Source organism: Labrus bergylta, chromosome 18 (genome assembly GCF_963930695.1).
Source record: "Labrus bergylta chromosome 18, fLabBer1.1, whole genome shotgun sequence".
NCBI lineage: Eukaryota > Metazoa > Chordata > Actinopteri > Labriformes > Labridae > Labrus > Labrus bergylta.
In genome coordinates, this window is record NC_089212.1 from 8,283,475 (window position 1) to 8,303,474 (window position 20,000).

Consider the following 20,000-nt stretch of genomic DNA (forward strand, 5'->3'; position numbering starts at 1 on the left):
CCGACAGCGACAATAGAAGTGCTTTACTCTTCTTTTTTTTAAGTTCTATACAACAAGGTAATGTAATGCCCATCACATTTTGCAGGTCACAATTCCTTAAAGGCACAGTTTGTCAATTCCACCACCAGGGGGCTCTGAATCAAAACAATAACAAAAAGATAACATTGAGGCTGGTGGGGAATCATGGGAGTGATTCTCTCTGCTACTCTGCTAATTTCTGTTTTACACTCTGTTGTTGAACTGACTGCTGAACACACACACACGCACAAACAGGGTCCTGTGTACATGCACTGATGGAGAGATGCCAGAGTGAGGGGGCGTCACACAGCGAGAACTCCTGAGCTGGTCGGGGGGGGGGGGTCCGGTTCCCAACCCAACCCTCCAGGTTCCCAACCCAAGTCCCTTCAGACTGAGTGACTGCCGCTCAATGTGTAGAGTTAAAAAATAACAAACCAGGACTCGAAGTGTCGACCTTAATTTTGACATTTTAATTGAACGGCATGATGAAACAGAATCACAGCAGTAAACCCATTTTATAAAAATCCACACTCTCTCTTTGATTCTTGGTTTTCTGAGCGTTTCCGTCTGCTCACTGGAATACATTACAGGTTCTTAGTTATTTTAATCAGCTTGCCATGTTTCGTCTTCTTGCCAACAGTGCCGGTGTAACAAAGCTGACGGGGGAAAAAAAAAAAACCCACAAACAAGGCCTCTCCAGGAACCTGGCAGCAGATTGCAGAAAATCTGGAATCAAAGTCGGCAGTGACGAAGTCTGTGATGTTGTTTAGGATCACAAGATGCTGCGGCAACACCTTCATCTTTGTGTCTCAGAGCCAGAAACACGGGGAGGGAGGAGGAGGGAGGAGGGAGGAGGGAGGGGATGAGCGTTTAAATGTCGTGTGAGCAACAGAGAGCAAGTTAACAATCCTCCAATCCTCAGTGTTAGGGAACGTAAAACTGTCCCCGTCTCTCATCCTCATTATCTCCATCACATCCACTCGACTCAGAAGTGTTGGAGTGTCACTTTGTCACCGCGCCCTTCCCGCCATCTCACTCTCTTTGTCTCAGTATTCATCGCCTCTCGATGGAGCGATGATATCCTTCTTATCACGCTCCGTGTGGAAACTGGCGAGTCTGGAGTGAGGAGGTTAAACGTCCACTCAGGGCTACAGTGAAGAGCGTTCGGCTGAAGAGAGGCGAGCTCTCTCAGCTGATAGAGACGCTCAGGGAAATGTCCCTCGCTCTGCTCGTCCTGTCCTGACAACACACTCGGTGCTCTACAGTCAGAGGACACACAGCAGCGCTCCGTATGGAGTCAACATCTACGTAGGCGACTCAGCAAATTCCCAAAAGGCTACACAAACGGTGAAAGTGTAACACGTGATTTGGATAATGTTGACATCATGATTCAACATTCAAACTGGGCCCCTCCTCCTCCAGAAGCTCCGCCCCCTGCAGGACGTAGTGTGTACGTTTACTGCTTGTAGCTACACTGCAAGCTAACGCACGCTAGCACAAGCTCACCGCCGGTGTTTGTCACCTGCCTGTCCAACAGGAAGCAGAACAACTCCACATCAGAGGGTAAAAGACAACACAAGGTTCACTCTCGTTTTAGAACGATAATTTTAGAATTATATTTTCTCTACTTTGACGCTACATTCACGTCGGTCATATTTGCGAATTTTGAATCGTATCCAAACGCTGAATTGCACCCCTGAACGCTGTCATTGGCTGGGGGAAACACAGCAGCTGAAACGTCCCTAGTCAGAGAGAGGACAGGGTCTCTGCAGACACAGTCACACATGTATAGAGGCCCAGAAGGGATGATTGAGCAGCTTTTGCTTGTTCTTTTCTCCCTTTTTCCCGACATCTCAACATCTCATCTCAAGCATTTGAATAACTCTTTTGTCCTTTTTTCACTTCTATATTTTCTGTCCGTTTCTGTTTGTCCCAGCATTTCTTTTCTCTCCGTCCCTCCGTTATCTGTCACCTTGTCCTCTTACCATTACCATCTGTACCTCCTCTTTTTCTGATGATGCCTCCTTCCTTTCCTCATGTACTTACCTCCCCTTGATTCCTCCTCTCTGTCTGTCTTTAAATCTTCCTGTTTTCTTTTCTTCTTCCATCGTCCTCGTCCTCGTCCTCCCTCTCCTTACATGTTGGACAGTAAAAACCTCTCTGGCAGCAACTCCCCTCAGCTATAAAAGTTGTGACATTGAGACGTCTGGGACTATATTAAGCTTCGGTTTGGACTTCCTGTAACTGAATGAAATCACTGAACAGCAGCAGCCAAAAACTATTTTTACCTTTTAATTCATCAAATGAATCAGGAGTGGTTTGGAAATGTGCTGTGAATAATGTTTTATACCTCGACTTTAAATGGCCTCATAGGGTAAATAATGTGATGGCTTAAAAGTCCAACCAGTAAGATGTGTAGTAAGTGAAATGATGAAGTGACCTTACTATATGATCAGACATTAAGGAAACATGTTATGTTGAAGTGCTGGCTTCTCTGACAACAATGCAGCAGTCAGTATGTCCTCCTTCTAACTTTAGATTCTGCTCCTGAATGCTCTGGATTTGTTTGGACCAGAGAAGGTAGGCAGTTTTAAGGCACCCCCACACGGCCGTTTTGGACGCCCCTCGGTTTGCCAGATATGAGAGCAGTTATCAGGTCAAACCAACAGGTGTTGCAGTGATGAAGCGGGCAAGAGAAGTGGTTCAGATAGAAGTGATTGTACCCGACCTAAAAAGCCTCTGCATGTTTCTAATAAGCTCCACGAGCAGAAACGTGCTCAAACTAGGATCAATATTGGAGATGCTTTTGAAAAATGGAGAGAGGTTAGAACACAGAAAGGTTTACAGACCGATGCAGAGCTGGATAAACACTGAAGCTTCAGTGTCCACCACATGGCAACCTGTGAGCATTGACTCTAGAGAGGAGGGGGCGGGGGGAGACAGCTCTCTACAATGTGATGAATTTGGACTGCAGTACCCATTTGAAACCATAGGTGTCTAAGACCTAGGCAGGACGAGACCAAGACCATATATATCATGAAGTGCATGGGGCGTGTCACTCACTGACATGAAAAAACAGTGGTGGTCTTGACCAGTCTTGATTTACAATCCGGAGTCTGCCCAGTCTGAGTCTGATATTGCTTTTTAATTGAGACTTTGCAGCACTTAAAAACACACACACATATAATTACATGCATTGATATTTTCAGTAGACTGCAGATATGGACACTTATCTCATGTACACTCTTGTTGTTGTTGTTGTGTGTAGTTTGAGGCAGGATGTGAAACACGTCGGCTTTAGTTTGTGCTAAATTGTCCGGTGAGGCTTGGAGCTTTTAGCTTCATTTTGTCCTTTCCTGCTGCTCTCCCTCCTGGAGGATGAACAGACCTGTAAACACACACACACACACACACACACACACACACACACACACACACACACACACACACACACACACACACACACACACACACACACACACACACACACACACACACACACACACACGCACGCACACACACAGCCCCGTTCTTCACTTCCAATGAAATGGTTGAAGTGAGAGCACACTCTCTCTCTCTCTCTCCTGCAGGCTTGTATTGTGCTGCAGTTAATAAAGTGTTTTCCTGTTTGTGTGTGTGTGTGTGTGTGTGTGTGTGTGTGTGTGTGTGTGTGTGTGTGTGTGTGTGTGTGTGTGTGTGTGTGTGTGTGTGTGTGTGTGTGTGTGTGTGTGTGTGTGTTTGTGTGTGTGTGTGTGTGCAGCTTGTGTGTGGATCAGACCAGCAGATAAGGACTGGACACTGATAAGGACTGCAGTAACTCTCTCTGCAGACTCGCTGATGTTAAACACAGCTGGCGGGTTCAGACTCTGTTTTCTAGATTGTCGTTAAATCGCTTTTTTTTTAACTCTCAAATTCACATTTTCGCTTCAAATTTGACGTCGCACCCGTCAGATAATCACCGAGAGGAGCTACGACACGTGTACTTATTTAGGTGCTTGAAGTGGATTTATTTCATGTAACCGTTTTCAGAGACAAGTCTTTATTGTAACATACAAAACATAGGAGTTCTGCACATATCATCCTTTGTTTCTCTTCACTTTCAAAAATATTTTTTTGTGAATTTCCGGCGGACAAACTCCATCCCTCTGTCAGAAGATAAAGGACACGGGTTGTAGCTCAAATGCAATGATTGTTTATCATGACATGAGGCTGCAAGATCGTAGCATGCATGTCTCTGCAGAATGGAGCTCAATCCAAATTAGGACACAATTAAAACTGTACAAACATTGTCTGCAGTGAAACTGTCTTGAGTGTTTTGTGTGGGGACAGGAGGGTTTCCTGCCCGACCTGGGTCCTTTACAGAGGATGGAAGAACTCTTTGCAAACCTCCGTTCCTCTAAATCAGAGCTGAAGGTTTAATATGAACCTCCGTGACTTCCTGCTCGCCCTAACTCCACGTTTAAAAGATGATTTGGACCCTGACGGCTTATAATTAATTAACACCCACCTCTGCCTCCTTGCCTGCCTCAGTCTATCCATTTCATTTTTTTGGTTCTTGCTCGCTCCCCTTTTGATACGCCTCCTTTCTCTCTCTCTCTCTCTCTCTCTCTCCTCCCATCACCGGTGGCATTCAGCCATTTCCCATCCGACTCGTAATGTTCATCTCGGCAACTTAATTACGCTTAAGTGGGAATCAGCAGAGGACAGAGAGATGGAAGGAAGGAAGGAGGGAGGAAGGAGGATATGAAACCAGAGGGACAAAATGAAGAATTCCTTGTAATATTCCTGTTTCCTTCCCTCTCCTCCTCTTCTCCTCTCTTCCTACCTTGTCAACATGTCCGTCATCAGTCTCTGTCTCCCGTCAGACAGTTTGTCAAAGGTCATTAACTTTTACCGCCGAGATAACCAACAGATTTGGGATCAGTTACTGCCGTGACCACGCCGTAATCAGAGGTGAAATGAGGGGAAAAGATGACATCACCTCACTGCCTAAGTGCTGCTGTTTGAACTGGATTACACACACGTTTTACAATCAGAGCAATCACCAGAAAACCATCAGGAGCTGAAAGGATCGCTTTCAAGATGCTTCTCAGTCTTTGGGGAAATTCGTCCCAGCCTCTTCTACCTGAAATAAGAGCGAGACACCTCGTCTTCCAGGACGAGGAATTCCAATTCCTGTCGAGAGCAGTGTTGGAACTAATGCGTTACAAAGTCAAGCGTTACTGTAACGTTCTTTTTGTGGTAACTAGTAACGGATGAGCGGTCGAGGTGACGCTAACATCAGCACTGAAGTATTCTGGGAGAAAGAATGTTGCGTGCTGTAAACAAACACAGACAGGTGATCAATCAGCCGTGAGCTTTCTGTCTCGGAAATGACAACATTATTTTTGTTCACATAGATGTTGAAAAGACTCATTCGATAGAGAGCCCCCTCAAACTTTTAAAAAATTCTGCCCCTGCAGCAGATTTAACCCACAATCACCAAATTTGGTACACATATGCATCATGACAAGACCTACAAAAAAGTCTATTATTGTCATGATGTTAACACAAAAATGAAATGACTGTAGCACCTTTGATTGGAAACAGGAAATGCAAAATTAAACTCTTTCATGTATGCCTTTACCTTTGCACCCCAGGTATCATCTTATTTAACGTGCATGTTCTGCTTGGTAACAAGAAACTCAGACTCATATAGATGTATATTAAAATGGACAAAGCACACACACATGGGCAGCCTGAGCCCTGCAGTGCCATTATTATGTGTGGTGACAGTGTGACAGAGAATAATGGAGACACGTGGCCTGGTTCACCTCGGTGTCTGTTAAATTAATGACTAACAGCTTCACACTAAACTCCTGCAGCTCACTCCGTCTCATGTTACAGCCCAGACAAATTAACAGCAGATTAACACGGAGGAGAGCAGCAGTCTGTCTGCTCGCTTCACCTGCATCACCCGCCAACAGGCTCCCAACATCCTCACGAGACGACTGAAGGTCCTCATGAGTCTGTCTGGGACACTCCAACGTTTACCTTCTGCAGCTTTGGACCCAAAACTAAAGAACGAGCAAATCTCTCTTCTGTTGAATCAACATAGACAAACGCCAAACGGTAAAACATATCGAACACTAAAGCACCACAAACCCACCATTAAACTCCGATTAACCAATATTAAACATGACTGGTATAAAGGACATGCATGCATTCTGAATGACATGATGACAGGAGGAGAAGAAGAAGAGACGTTAGTGGGTGAGTGTGTGGCGTGCAGCTCCGGCAGGTCGACTCGTGTTAATCCTGACTGCTGCTGGTCCACGTACACTCCCACTGCGGCCGTCCACCACCTTGTTCCCTTCACGCACAGCAGGCTGCCACTTAATTAACGTGTGTGTGTGTGCATGTGTATGATGGTTTGTGTGTGTGTGTATGTGTGTGTGTTTGAGCTCTTTTCCCACATATTATGGCGTTCAGCCGCTCCCTGTGCGGGTATTCAGGGGCTTGTTCAGTTCACCACTGGGGCGTCTGGGCCCCTACCTAATTACACTGTGTGTGTGTGTGTGTGTGTGTGTGTGTGTGTGTGTGTGTGTGTGTGTGTGTGTGTGTGTGTGTGTGTGTGTGTGTGTGTGTGTGTGTGTGTGTGTGTGTGTGTGTGTGTGCGTGTGTGTGTATATGGTACAGTAGGCTGGTTCCTAATTACTGTCTGCTCCTTGTATTCCCTCAGTGCCAATACCTTCCTGCCTCAGTGAACCCTCGCTGTATGTGTGTGTGTGTTTCTGTGTGAGAGAGAAAGAGAGAGACAGAGAGAGAGAGAGAGAGAGTGAAAAGCCGATCATGTACTCTGACAAATTCAGACACGAGAGAAGCCTCAAATCTCAAAAGGCTTTGGACTGACACACAGAAACACACACACTCACACACACACTCACACACACACAGTTTCTACAGGATTGTGGTCATGTCTGTCTCCTCTCCTTCAATGTCACACTTGCAGTAAACGTTTTCTCCCAAAAATGTTTACGTCTAGTTTAGTGTGATCTCTTTCTGCTGAGCATCAGTTTAAATAAATTCTATTTAATCATATAATTGTAATACCAACATTTTCTTCCAAAGGTATCAAAAACCAATACTTTCAGAACGGGACCAATAATTGTGTTGCTCTTGGACACCCCGGGGTATTTGTTACTGTCAAGCAGTAACCAGTGTTGAAAAATTAAGCAGATGCAGAAGTGTAAAATCCTGCAGGTCCTCGAGTGTCCACTAGAGGCTGGCTGCAGAAGAACAGGAAGTCACATACACACCCATTCTAAAAAGCCTGTTTTTACAGGAGAGATTAACATGTTTACAGCCTGGTTCAAAAAAACAAACAGGTCTGATTAGCTCATGTCTCGATCGGCACACACTGTACGGGGGGTGAATGTTTTGATGACTCAAGAGTTATTCAAAATAAGGCGTGTAGCTGACCTGATTGACAGGTGGGTGCTGTGTAATGGTTTGTCAGGAGGTTTAAAACCCGCCTCATGCTCCAGCTCTCAGCCTGTCTTTAGGTTGACTGAAAGTTAGGCTAAGACAGCATTTCCATTATGGAAACTACCATTGATGGGACACCAGCAGGAAGACACTGGTAATGTCACTCAGGCTTCAAACATTCATTCTACAGTCTGTGGTTACTGTTGATGTAGTAGAAGTAAAGAGGAAGTCTTCAACAGGCTGAGAATGGGCTGATAGATGGACCAATAGAAGAAGGAACTTCAGCCAGAAGATCAGAGATCGATTCTTGTGTCACATACATATAGAAATGTCAAACAGTATGACATATATTTAAAAGAGCTCTCAGAGAAATCCAATGATACAGAAAGAATGCTTTTATAATATTTACCAAAACTTTTAATTGAAATTTGTGCAAAATCTTTTATCTAAGTCCAAATTTATGTGTGGGAATAACCGGAGCGTCCCGGAGAAAAAAACCCACGCAGACCCAGTTTGAACATGTAGAGTACTGACAGACAGAAACCAGTCGGCTTCTGTCAGTCAGGACTTTATATGTTCCCACTGTGACTGCTCGGCTGGTTACAGCCTGTGTGGTGGGGGAGGTCGTGGGTGGGTAGGAGATGGAGATGCTGGGGTGATCACATATGGAGCAGCATCTGCTTTTTCTGATGCTTGTATTGGCGGCGGTGACTTGGGGTGATGGCCTTCTTGATCTTCCTCCATGTAGAGATCTCCTCCTGCTCGTACAATTGTTCCTCCTCTGCTGCCAGTTTGGAAGACAGCTGGAGATTCTCCTCATGCTGAAGCCTGATCTTGTCCAGTTCTTTCTGGAGGCTCTCAGCCCTCAACCATTGGGCCTCCTCTTGTTTTTGGAGGTCTTCCACCTTCTTTTGCTGCGCATGATTTGTCTCCTCCTGTGCTCTGAGTTTGGAGGACAGGTCAAGGCAGCTGCTGTTCAACACCTCTTCACTGAGGACCTCTTCCTTCATCACCTCCATCTCCTGCACCAGGGAGTCCTCCTCTGTGGTCAGCTTTTCAGCTACCTCTGCCAGGTTCTCAACAAACACCTGGTTCTCTTTGGTTGTCTTGAAATGCTGATGTGTGACTTCATCCAGCTGTTCATGGACACCGTCAACACTCAACATTTTGAGATCAACTTTCCTTTGGAAGTTCTCCACCTTCTTCAGCAGGTTCTCATTGGTCTCCTCTTGTGCTGCCAGTTTGGAGGACAGCTCATGACACCTGCTCGTCATTTCCTCCAGCTGGTTCTTCAGGGTCAGAGTATGCTTGGCGGTCTTGATGCCACTGCTGAAGGTGTCTTGCTGCTTTGAGTCACTTGAGGTCTTCTGGAGCGTTTTGTGAAGTGCTGAGATGACACTTTTGAGCTCCTCTTTGGTTTTAGAAGAGTAATCCAGCATGTCCGGTTGTATCTCAATGGACAGATTCAGGTGCTTCATTTCTTCTTTCAGCATCTTGTTATCCTTTTCACACTCCAGCCTCTTAGCATGCTCCAACTCCAACCTTTCCTCCAACTCCTCGATGATGTTCTTACTCAGCATATCTCTGTCTGACCATGCTGTATTCAGATCCTTCTCCTTTTTCAGAAGGATTTTCACTCCCTGCAGTTCATTCTTCAGGTCTGCCACCACCTGCCAGTGGGGTGGGCGTCCATGATATGATGGACGATGGGGAACATGCTGGTTTTGCCAGTGGTGCTGCCAGCGAGCACCCTCCCTCCTTTGGTGGTAAGTTTGAGCGTCTGGCTGAGCAGGATGCTGGCCCATGGCATTGGCGGATCTGTAGCTCTCCATTACTGTTCGTAGTTGAAACAGGGTCTTGGATGTAGAACTCTTTGTGTTGCTGTTGAAGAGTCTATCCGACAGTGCTGTATCTTGATAAATCTGTAAACTGTTGTAGTCTCAGACTGGATCCGTGGACTGATGAGGGTTTGAGTCACGGTGGTAGGCTACTTATGTTTGAAGGCTGGGATTCTAAATGGCTTTGATGGTCACTAGTTCCAGATTTTCTTTGACCTCTAGTTTTTCCCAACATTCTTTTACCATGACAACATAGGAACATTCTATTCATTGCTGGTTAATTCAACATAAACAAAATGGCCGCCCCTGCATTTACATTCAGCATAACCCTCCACTGATCTACAAGTCTTAGAGGCTGAAATAAAATCTTACCACTTTCATGAAACTGAAGTAAATAAGGTCCTGTGTCCACAGACAGTCAGCGCTTATTTCAATACAACACCAATGTAGATCAGCGGTTTCAGTGATCAGCGCGCTTAGCGCAAAAACGCCCTCAGCATCAGCTGGTGTTCACCGCTGTGCTCTCAACATTTCAACTTTACTCGTGAATGTCACTCTTTCCTCACCGACCAATCAGAATCAAGGTTGGGTGAGATTCACAACATCAGCTTTGTAAATAACAATGGCGGCGGATATGCTAGTCCGACAGGTTTTTTCTCTGGGAACAGTTTCCAGGCGTAGAGCTGCTGCTGATGTCAGGACACAACTCCTTTACATCGCCTTCATGTTTTCTTGGTCATATTTCTTTGAATTAAACACAGAGAGTTATCTGAAACACACCTAACAGACATTACAGAGGGAGGTTAACTTTCGTAACCTCGCAACAATGAGCGCTGGTGAGAAGCGCTCTGAAACCGAGGTCGTGAACATTTACAGTGCAAAAAGCATCTCTGTCTCACCTGGATCTGACTTCAACCTCTGTCTGTTCAGCGCTCCGTCCTGATTTAACTCGTGCTTTGAGCGCTCAGGTCTGTGTGACAATCAGACTTTACAGTGTGAGCACATTATCGTGAGCTTTGGTCGTGAGTCGTAAACAGTACACCCCGAGGTGTGAGATGACATCGTACAGTGTATGCCCGGCCTTCGTTCTGAGGACAATAAATAAAGAAGTATGATCTGATTAAATTTTAGGATTGAGGCTTTTTCTACAGATTCATTAAAGTCTTTATATGCGATTTTTTGATCCAGCAGATGTCGCCCTTGAGCACCAGCATGAAACCAAAACAACTTGCGGTGCATTGTTGTGTTAGCATGCTAATGCTAGCTATCTTTATTATGCTCGTATCTTCACACTGCATGTAAATTTACTTGAAATGAGCGTGATCTAGAAACACAGTTAAGCAGTGAGTACAGTATGTTATTCTTCTTTTCTCTAGTCCCTCAATTAAACAACTTTTATACGCGAGGGGAGGAGTCAGCCGTCGTCCTGGCGATGTAAACAAACTGAAAATATGACTCTGAAAACTCGGGTGTAGGTGCTACTCGGGTGTTACACCCATTGTAGACAGTCATTACTCACAGAGTTATTTTCAGAGGATATACTTGATTTATATTATATTTAAGTGTAAAAAATCACATATAAAGCCTTTAAGTATACATTCATAAAAAGTTGAATGCAACAGTTTTAGTCCTCCTCGCTTGCTAGCTCTCTCTCTCATTCTCTCTCTCTCTCATATCATTCGTCTTTTTTCTCATCACTTAATATTTTCTATCTGTCCGTCCTCTCATCCGTCTCGCTGTCCTCCCCCTCTGTCTCCATTTTTCTTTCTCCATGTTGTCACTCTGTAGCTTTAACTCTCCCTCTCTCTCTCCCTATCTCTCTCTCTCTCTTTCTCTCTCTCTCTCTCTCTCTCTCTCTCTCTGTCCTCTCTTGTCCTTGACTCCAACACACACCAGCTGGCACTCAGCCAAGTGGAGAGACAGCAGAGATGATTACACACACACACACACACACACACACACACACACACACACACACACACACAGGGAGTTGTACGTGTGTGTGTTTGTGTAGTCTGGAAGCGACAGCAGAGGGATGTCATCGAGCGAGCGAGCGAGAGAGAGAGAGAGAGAGAGAGTAAAGCAATGAACTTCAGGATGGAAACAGCAAAGAGACGAGACGATGAAGACATAACGTGGATACGGAGGGTGTGTGTTTGTGTGTGTGTGTGTGTGTGTGTGTGTGTGTGTGTGTGTGTGTGTGTGAGCTGATTGAGATGACACAGGAAGTCTTAATCAGGTCGCCCAGGGAAGAATTGACCAATGGCAAACCTCCTTTTTGCAGAAATCTTATCCAGCGTCCCTGACCATCTCCTCACTTTTTTTAGGATAGTTGTGATTGCATTATTCACAGTTTTCTGATTGATTTTGTTACTCATGAAACAAGCGATTAGTTACACTTAAATCCCTGAACGTCATGCTTCAGAGATAAATGTGTATTCGATGTTCGTCATGTCGTTTGATTTACTGCGATTGTTTTTAAAAACTTTTTATCACATGTGAAGTCTCGAAAACAAAACAAAAGGAAAGCCGAGTATTTCAGTTTACATCCAACACTGACCATCTCCCGCTGGGACACTCGTTTCTGTCGTTTCTAAAATGCTGCTGCCATGATAGAGCCGACATGTTTATCTTTGCCGTGGAAACACCGGATGTTACGTCAAAGACCGCTGAATCAGGAAACGTGAGGTGCTGCTGAAAGCTGACACACTGTTGCTGTATGTGACTCTGTGATAAAGTACGTCATGTAAATTAAACTTGGATACATTAGCTCATCGCTAAACATATTCTCCTCCCTTAGGTCGGTTTCACCCGGTCATCATGACACAGTTTGTTTACATCGAGGGTGAGCGGGGAGTAGAAGAGAGAGAATCACTCCCATGATTCCCAGCCAGCCTCGATGTCATTCTTTGTTTTTGTTTTGATTGGGAGCCCCCTAGTGGTGGAAATGATATACTGTGTCTTTAACTTCCTTTTTTAACATGAGTACTATCTGTTTCTCACATTGATTATCCAATGGTTAGGTTTTCCCCGCCTCTGATAACCTGATTACCACAATCACGTCATGGTTATAAGACACATTTCATCATCCAAAAAGGGTCAAAGGTCATGTGTAAGAGGGGCAATGGAGGACGGGGCAGTTTTTGAGCTGCTGGGAGTTTAATGCAAACATGAAAATGTTGGTAAGATCATGTTGTAAATCAGCAGGAAAAAACAGTCAAACGCCAATAAGACCTAAACTTCTATGTACCTTAACGTGTATTTTAAACGGTCTCCTCTTGTTCTCAGACTGCTTCGCTGTAAAACATCTGAGTGCCGAGCAGTAAAAAAAAAAAAAAAGTCCCTCTAAAGGAGTTTAAACCCTGGAATAATGCAGGTTTAGTGGAGCGACTGTGCCAGAGTTAATCGGCCCAAACATCTAATTTCAGGAGGAGAGAGTCTCCGTTAGGCTGACTGGCTCTCGTTTATGTGACGAGCTGTAAATTTTGTTACGTGTAACAGATAGAGAGAGAGAGAGAGAGAGAGAGAGAGAGAGAGAGAGCTGCTCGCTGTCCTCTCATTCTTCCTGCTACTTCATCCTGCACTGTTTCATTTTAATATCGACCAACCAAAGATCTTTTCTGTTAAACAGAGTGGTAATGATGAGCCCATAAAGCCCTGACACACCAAGGAGATCGTTGGTCCAAACGGTCGTTGCGCTAGTTTTTGCGGTGTGTCCAGCTCCGTCGCAACCCGTTGGCCCCCATCGGCCTTTTTTGGGCCAATCCGACATGTTGAATCGGCGGTCGGTGAGAGGAATCTCTCTGATTGGCTGTTCAGAGGTTTCATTTCTCTCCAGCTCTCGACTCAGGTTCAGTAAAGCCCCTTGAGCATGCCGCTGTAGTATTCATGCTTTCACCCATTAGTGTGGTTTCTCCTTATTTGTCTCCTCCGCCTCTTCTTTTCTTTTTCCACTAAAAAACAAAGGGCTGACAACGCCAGCGCCATTTTAAACTTTTTATCAGACATTATTCTCCATAAGTAGACTACATATAATACGAGTGGTGAGCGACAGCGGTGTGAAAATGGTCTTCTCGTATCATAACAACGGACTACCGTCCCCTGCTGGCATGGAGAGTTATTTCCTCTCCCGCATTCGCAGGACGTACGTGTTGTTTGGCCGTCGGCTGTAGGTTCCTCTGGGTTAGGGTAAGACGAACCTCACCACGTCCTTTTTAAAAACGTCTAACCTAAGATGATAATGATATATTCATTGTTTGATTTATTTATTGAATTTTCTTAAGAGCCACAATTTAAGAGCGTCGATATGTGCACTTGTGAGTGTGTGTGTGTGTGAGAGAGAGAGAAAGAGAGAGAGAGAGAGAGAGAGAGAGAGAGAGAAGGCGCTCTGCAGAGGGCGAGTCGGACGGTTAAAGTTTGATGAAGGAACATCAGAGGAAACATGGATTATTAAGCAGAGCTGATCATGAAAAGTTAACGTGGTTGAAAGACGCCTTTCAAATGATTCTAATTCAAACAAATGTCTCCACTGCTGATGACTTTTTAAATGTGTGTGTGCGTGCGTGTGTGTGTGTGCGTGTTTGTGTGTGTGTGTGTACACCTGTGTGTGTGTGTGTGCGTGTGTGTTTGTGTGTGTGTGCAACATTCAGCCTTTTTCCTTCCTGTTCTTCACCTTTCTTTTCCATCTTGTATTCCTCCTCCTGTGTCTCTAATGGAGTGAAGACATCTGGTGACATCACTTCCTGTCGTCCATCATTCTGTCTAAAAGAGTGAAACATGTTCCTGTTGGGTTTTCTACCTTTAATCCTGGTTAAAGTATCAGTTACAGCCTGTGTTTTAGAAAGGTACCACCGGGACAAAAACAGTGATTTAACCTCTCAGGTTTGTTGACGTGTAACACCTTTAACGTCTGCTTCTCTCTCTCTTCTTCTCCTGTCGCACTTTCTCTCGTTTAGTGAGAGCACTGAGCTACATCTCGACCTGATCACATTTCTGATCTGAGCTCGCACTTGGTCAGTCGTCTCCTGTGTCAGTAAAAGCGCTGCACGTCCGTCCTGTCTCCATGACAACAGTCTGTTAACAACAGCCGCTGTATGAGCGACACTGCTCCGTTACTTTTTACTGCATGTTTTATATTTCAGATGGTTTATTTCCCGATCAGACACGGAGCGAGGAGGATGTGGGTTCAAGACACGATCCGTAGGAGGCAAAACTACGGGGAATTTCGCACATTTGGAAAAGAGCGCCGGTGACGTCAACAGCGCCTTTCTGAAAAGATTAAAGATTTTCTCGGAACTTGCTCGGAACGGGCGCACAAAAAATTTAGGAGGACGCTGGGCGCTGCGCTTTTTCTCCGGGCAGTGGCCTGATGATGCAAACGCTCTCTACTCATTGAAAACGAGTGAAAAAAGATATTGGCGCTCAGACAAAAACGCCAGGTGGACACGGGGTCTAAGGGAACATTGTTGGCACTTTGTGGATCAGTGATTGTGTCCTCTTTTGTGCGCTAAGATCAGAAGTAAATGTGTGCTTTGTCTTGTGGTGATGTTTGACGTACGCTTACCGCTCATCATGATCTCGCTTGATTGAAAAATACGACACATATTGATTTTAAACGGCACGTGGGGAGACTGAACATGGAGGAGTCCGGTCCATTTATAAATGAGAGCTCAAACTAAACAATCACTGCAGCGGTAGACAAGCACCACTATTTTTCTCCGAGGTAAAATCAGTGTTTGGTGGCTCAAAGAATGCACTCTTAACAGCTGTTTGTTGTTTTAAAAATGGCTCCCACTCTTTAACAACGGGAGGGTTTGTCTCTGTAGGGTCACAGAAAAAAACAATCCGACATCGCAGACAATCAGTCCTGCAGGTCGAAGCAATCTGCTGAAGCAATTCCAGTTTTTAAAGTCATGAACACGTCAGAAAAATAAAAACACATTTATCTGGTGTTTGAATGCACCAGAATGTATCTTAAAGTCTGTCCAAGTTTCACTTTCATTAAGTCTCTTTACATCGTTTATTTTTACCTTTCGTCTCCTCAAGCTGTCGATGTTTCCGTCCCTCTGTTTCTCCTCCCTCCTTCACTTCACCCCCCCTTCCTCTTCATCCCTAAAGTCTTTTGTTAGATCTTGATAAATTGGCTCTGACATTTTGCCAAAATGGCTCCCCTCCTCCCCTCCTCCCCTCCTCCCTCTCTCTCTCTGTCTCTCTCTCTCTAGTGTTCTTACACCTACTGCTAATTGAATTGGCAATTTGTGTAACAGTACAGACCCCACTCCTCTCTCTCTCTCTTTTTCTCTCACTCACACAAACTCTTTTTCTTCTTTAATGGACACACTCTTGATCTCTTTTCTCTTTCTCTCTCTTTTGGACACACACACACACACACACACACACACACACACACACACACACGGAGATCCCAGATTTGTTGTTCTCTTCTCATTGCCTCCATCATTCTTTACTTCTTTACTTCCTCTACTCCTTTCCTTTCCTTGTCTCCTTCTCTACGCCCTCCTGGTCCCTTTCCTTCCTCCCTCCCTCCCTCACACTTGGTCTTTTCTACCTTCTATGATTGTATTGCATGTGTAGTTCAGATGCACTTTATAAAAGGAAATCTGTATTTTTCCGTCACTAAAACAGAAAGAGTGTGTACGTCTGTGTTAGGGCAAGAGAGAGAGAGAGAGAGAGAGAGAGAGAGAGAGAGTGTTGATGTGATTTAGACTCGTCCAGCAGGTGCAGGTTCATGTTTGTAACCACAGCTCCCAGGAGTGTGTGTACATGTGTGTGTTTGTGTGTGTGTGCAGTGGGTTCAGGGCTGTCACTGCAGACAAACAACAACAACAGCACACACACACACACACACACACACACACACACACACACACACACACACTGCTGGCTGAATGCTCAGAGCGTTGCTGGAGGGGCTAGCTGAAACACACGCACACACAACTTGTTTTCTACGGAGAGAGAGTGAGGTCAAACTTAGGAGGAAGAGAAAGAGTGGGAGGAGGTTATCATTGTTATTTTTTGTCCACCATGAGTTCATCCTCTTCCTCGTCGTCCTCCTCCTCCTCCTCCTCAGGGAGTCTTAAGAGGTGACTATGACCTGCAGGGTGAGGGTCACATCACTAACACAGACTGAGTTGCAGACTTCAGATTAAGTAAATCCCTGAAAGTTACAGTTTTCCTTCTTGCACATAGACGACGGCTCCCGGCTATATTCTCGTCGTTTAACTCGAGCAGGGGAAAATAATGAAAAAAAAAAAAATGAGACAGAAAGGATTTAGTTTTGTTTACAGCGTGCAACGTTCTTTCTCCCAGAATGCTTCAGTGCTGACGTCAGCGTAACCTCGCCTGGTTGTTGTCAGCTGTTTTACAATAAGTGAGAAGTTACAAATACTGTAAAGCGTTAGTCCCAACACTGGTCATGACAGCAGGAGATGCAGGCCAGTGAGACGGTTCCAGACAGTGACTCCTAAACTGCTGTGCTGTGATTGGCTGGAGGAAACACACCACCCCCTCCCCCCCTCGTCACCACCACATGGAAGCCCAGAAGGGATGATTGAGCAGCTTTACTTTAATTTATATTTTATTTTTTTAGGAAACAGCTACCAACTCTATCTTTCAGTATATAGTGATTAATCCTGAATCATTTGTCGCGCTTCCCTCGCTGTAAAAAGTGTTTAAACTTTGTGTTTTTGGATTGAAAGCACAGCGTTTATATTTCAACGATTAAGTCCGATGTTCCCGCGAGTCCCTCACTCCTCCATCACCCCCTCCTCCTTTGTCTTTGCTCTCCTCTCCCCCTCTTTTTTTTAAAGTCTCTCATTCACAAGGGCGTTTCATTACATCATTAATTGAGCCTAATTCAGCCACATTAGCCCGCAGAAAGAGAAAAAGCTGCAGGAGGGGTGTGTGTGTTTAAATTGGGAGTAATGAGGTCTGCTGGGAGATGAGGACCGAGGTTGTGTAGAGAGGAGAAAATTACCTGAGGGCAGAAAAATCTCTCTTTGAGCGAGCGTTAATGCCCCCTCTGTTTAAACCGTCTGAAACTGTCTCACTGTCTGAAACCGTCAGGAACTGTCTCACTCTCTCAGACTGTCTCACCGTCTGAAACCGTCTCACTCTCTCAGACCTTCTCACTCTCTGAAACTGTCTCAGTCTTTCAGACTGTCTGAAACCGTCTCACTCTTTCAGACCGTCTGAAACCATCTCACTCTCTCAGACCGTCTCACTCTCTCAGACCGTCTGAAACCGTCTCACTCTCTCAGACCTTCTCACTCTCTGAAACTGTCTCACTCTCTCAGACCGTCTGAAACCGTCTCTCTCTCTCAGACCTTCTCACTCTCTGAAACTGTCTCACTCTCTCTGACCGTCTGAAACTGTTTCCCTCTCTCAGACCGTCTGAAACCGTCTCTCTCTCTCTCAGACCATTTGAAACTGTCTCACTCTCTCAGACTGTCTCACTGTCTGAAACTGTCTTACTGTCTGGAACCACCCCACATCTCTCACAGGCTGTTAAGACACTCCAGTAGAAAACAATGGAATCAAGTTTTCCCTGACGCTCGATTGCATCGCCTGCTATCATGGCACGCTGTAATCCTGAATAAAGCCTCCGTGTAACTTACTATTGAGAGTTAAACTGAGACTCACCAGAAACTGATGAACGAGCGCTCCTCCAGGTGATGTGATGACTCAGCGTTTAATTTGCTGACAGATCTGAAGAGGTAAACATCTGAACACACAGTCGCTCTGATGATGGCGGAGGCTGGGCGTCAGGCGGTGGTTGAGGGACGAGACAGTCCGATGGCAGTGGCTGGGTGTTGGGCGGTGTTTAAGGACGGGGACATTAAAGAAAGACTGTTCTGTTTTAAACACACTGGTTTATTTTCTGTATGTGTCTCTTAGACCTGGGCGATAAAACAATAACGGTAATTATCGCGATATAATTTTGGTCAATATAAATATTAAAAATGTTCAATAAAAGTTTGATATATTTCAACCTGTAATTACACCATCCAACCACTGGGAAACGGGGGCACTAGATTGGCACCCGATATTAAAGAGAAGAAGAAAAGGACGATGAACAGCCAATCATGTCGCAGGGATATGGGTAGGCGGGCTTACAGACGCGTGGAGCAGAATGAAAACACAGCCGAAATTAGCGATCGCGGCATTGAAGGAAACGCTGATCCTACCGGCACAAAGCAGGAGAAAACACCGTCAACAAGACGACAAGAGAGGCCGCTCAACATCCGGAGTTTAGAGACATGTAGTCTATTTACAGTCCGACATAAAACAGAGTATGTGAATAATAATTGTAAATAATATAAACAGTCTATGGTGTTGACCCTCAGTAAGCAGCGGGCCAGTAAGTGTGACCCCGCAGCAGCAAACTGTCATATGAGCGTTTTCCAGCTCTGTGCATAAGCTCATTATGATGCTGAAATGTTTCAGTTTAATTATAGTTTGTCATGTTCTTACAATAAAGAATATTTAAAACATAATGAACCATCTGGTTTCTTCAACTTTCACTCAGGAGCAAAAATCAGCTTTTAAATTTGAAAGAAATAATGATTGACAATTATCGTGATAATTATCGGTAACGACTGATATGAAATTTTTTATTGTGATAAATTTTTTTGTCATATCGCCCAGGCCTAGTGTCTCTGAGACGTTAGTGTTTAATAAAGTAGAGGTGGAGCTTGTGATTGATTCCTGATGATTAGCTTTTGGAGATTATGATTCTCTTGCCGTCTCTCTCTCTCTTTCTGGCTCTGTCTTCCCTGTTGTCTCTCTTTGGGAACGAGAGAGAGAGAGAAAGATGGAGGGAGAGAGAGAGAGTTTAACCTGAGGGCAGATCTTTCATTCTCTGTGGCTGCTGTACTTTCTGTTTTTCTCTTTAGACAGTTTTCGCCCTCGGGGAGAATTTTTTAGAAAGCTATAAACCATTCCTCTCTTTCTCTTTTTCTCTCTCCTCTGCGTCTCTCCTGAGATGATAAAAAAGACGAGGATAATAAAAAAAGGATAACAAGAAACAAAAAAGGAATGAGGAATAAATGAGAGGTTGGAAATTACCGTTATTGTTGTCCTTTCCATTGGACCTGCCGGTGTATCTTCAGGCTCTCCTTTAACATCGCTTCACTCTTTCATTTCGGCTTTAGCGACGTTTGTGGCTTGTCTCAGCCCTTGTCCAAGCATAGGCTGGTATTTTAAAAAACGTGGCTTTTTCTTTGCGTCTTGGCCTTTCCTCGATTCAGGTCTCTCCCTTAGTAAAACTCCTTCCAGGGTGAAGATTTTCAGAAACTCTTTTTAAGGTGTTTCTGTGTCGACGTCATCATGCGACTTTAGTTTACGAGATTAGTGCGATGGCAGACATAGCCAAACTAGCGCTGGTGCTAACGATGCTAACTGGACTTTTTGCATGCTCACACACACACACACACACACACACACACACACAGTTACTCTCCCACTATGTTGACAAGCAGAGACGCCAGATTGGACAACCGAGGTGACTGCTGCTTCAAACAACACTCAGACAACACAAACCCAATGCCATCGTCTGCCGTTTAAGCCGAGACCCAGTCGGACTTCGGGTTGTTGCGACAACTTTGAAAATGAAACAGTCATTGCAGAGGAACGGGGAGAACATCGTTGTTGACGTGG

General features: G+C 44.8%; 1 protein-coding gene across 5 annotated transcripts in view; it reads left to right on the plus strand.

The window, feature by feature from the left end:
- The window catches only part of LOC109990029 (neuronal PAS domain-containing protein 3), a 236,154-nt gene that overhangs the window by 115,430 nt on the left and 100,724 nt on the right, over positions 1 to 20,000 (plus strand). The window lies entirely within an intron of this gene.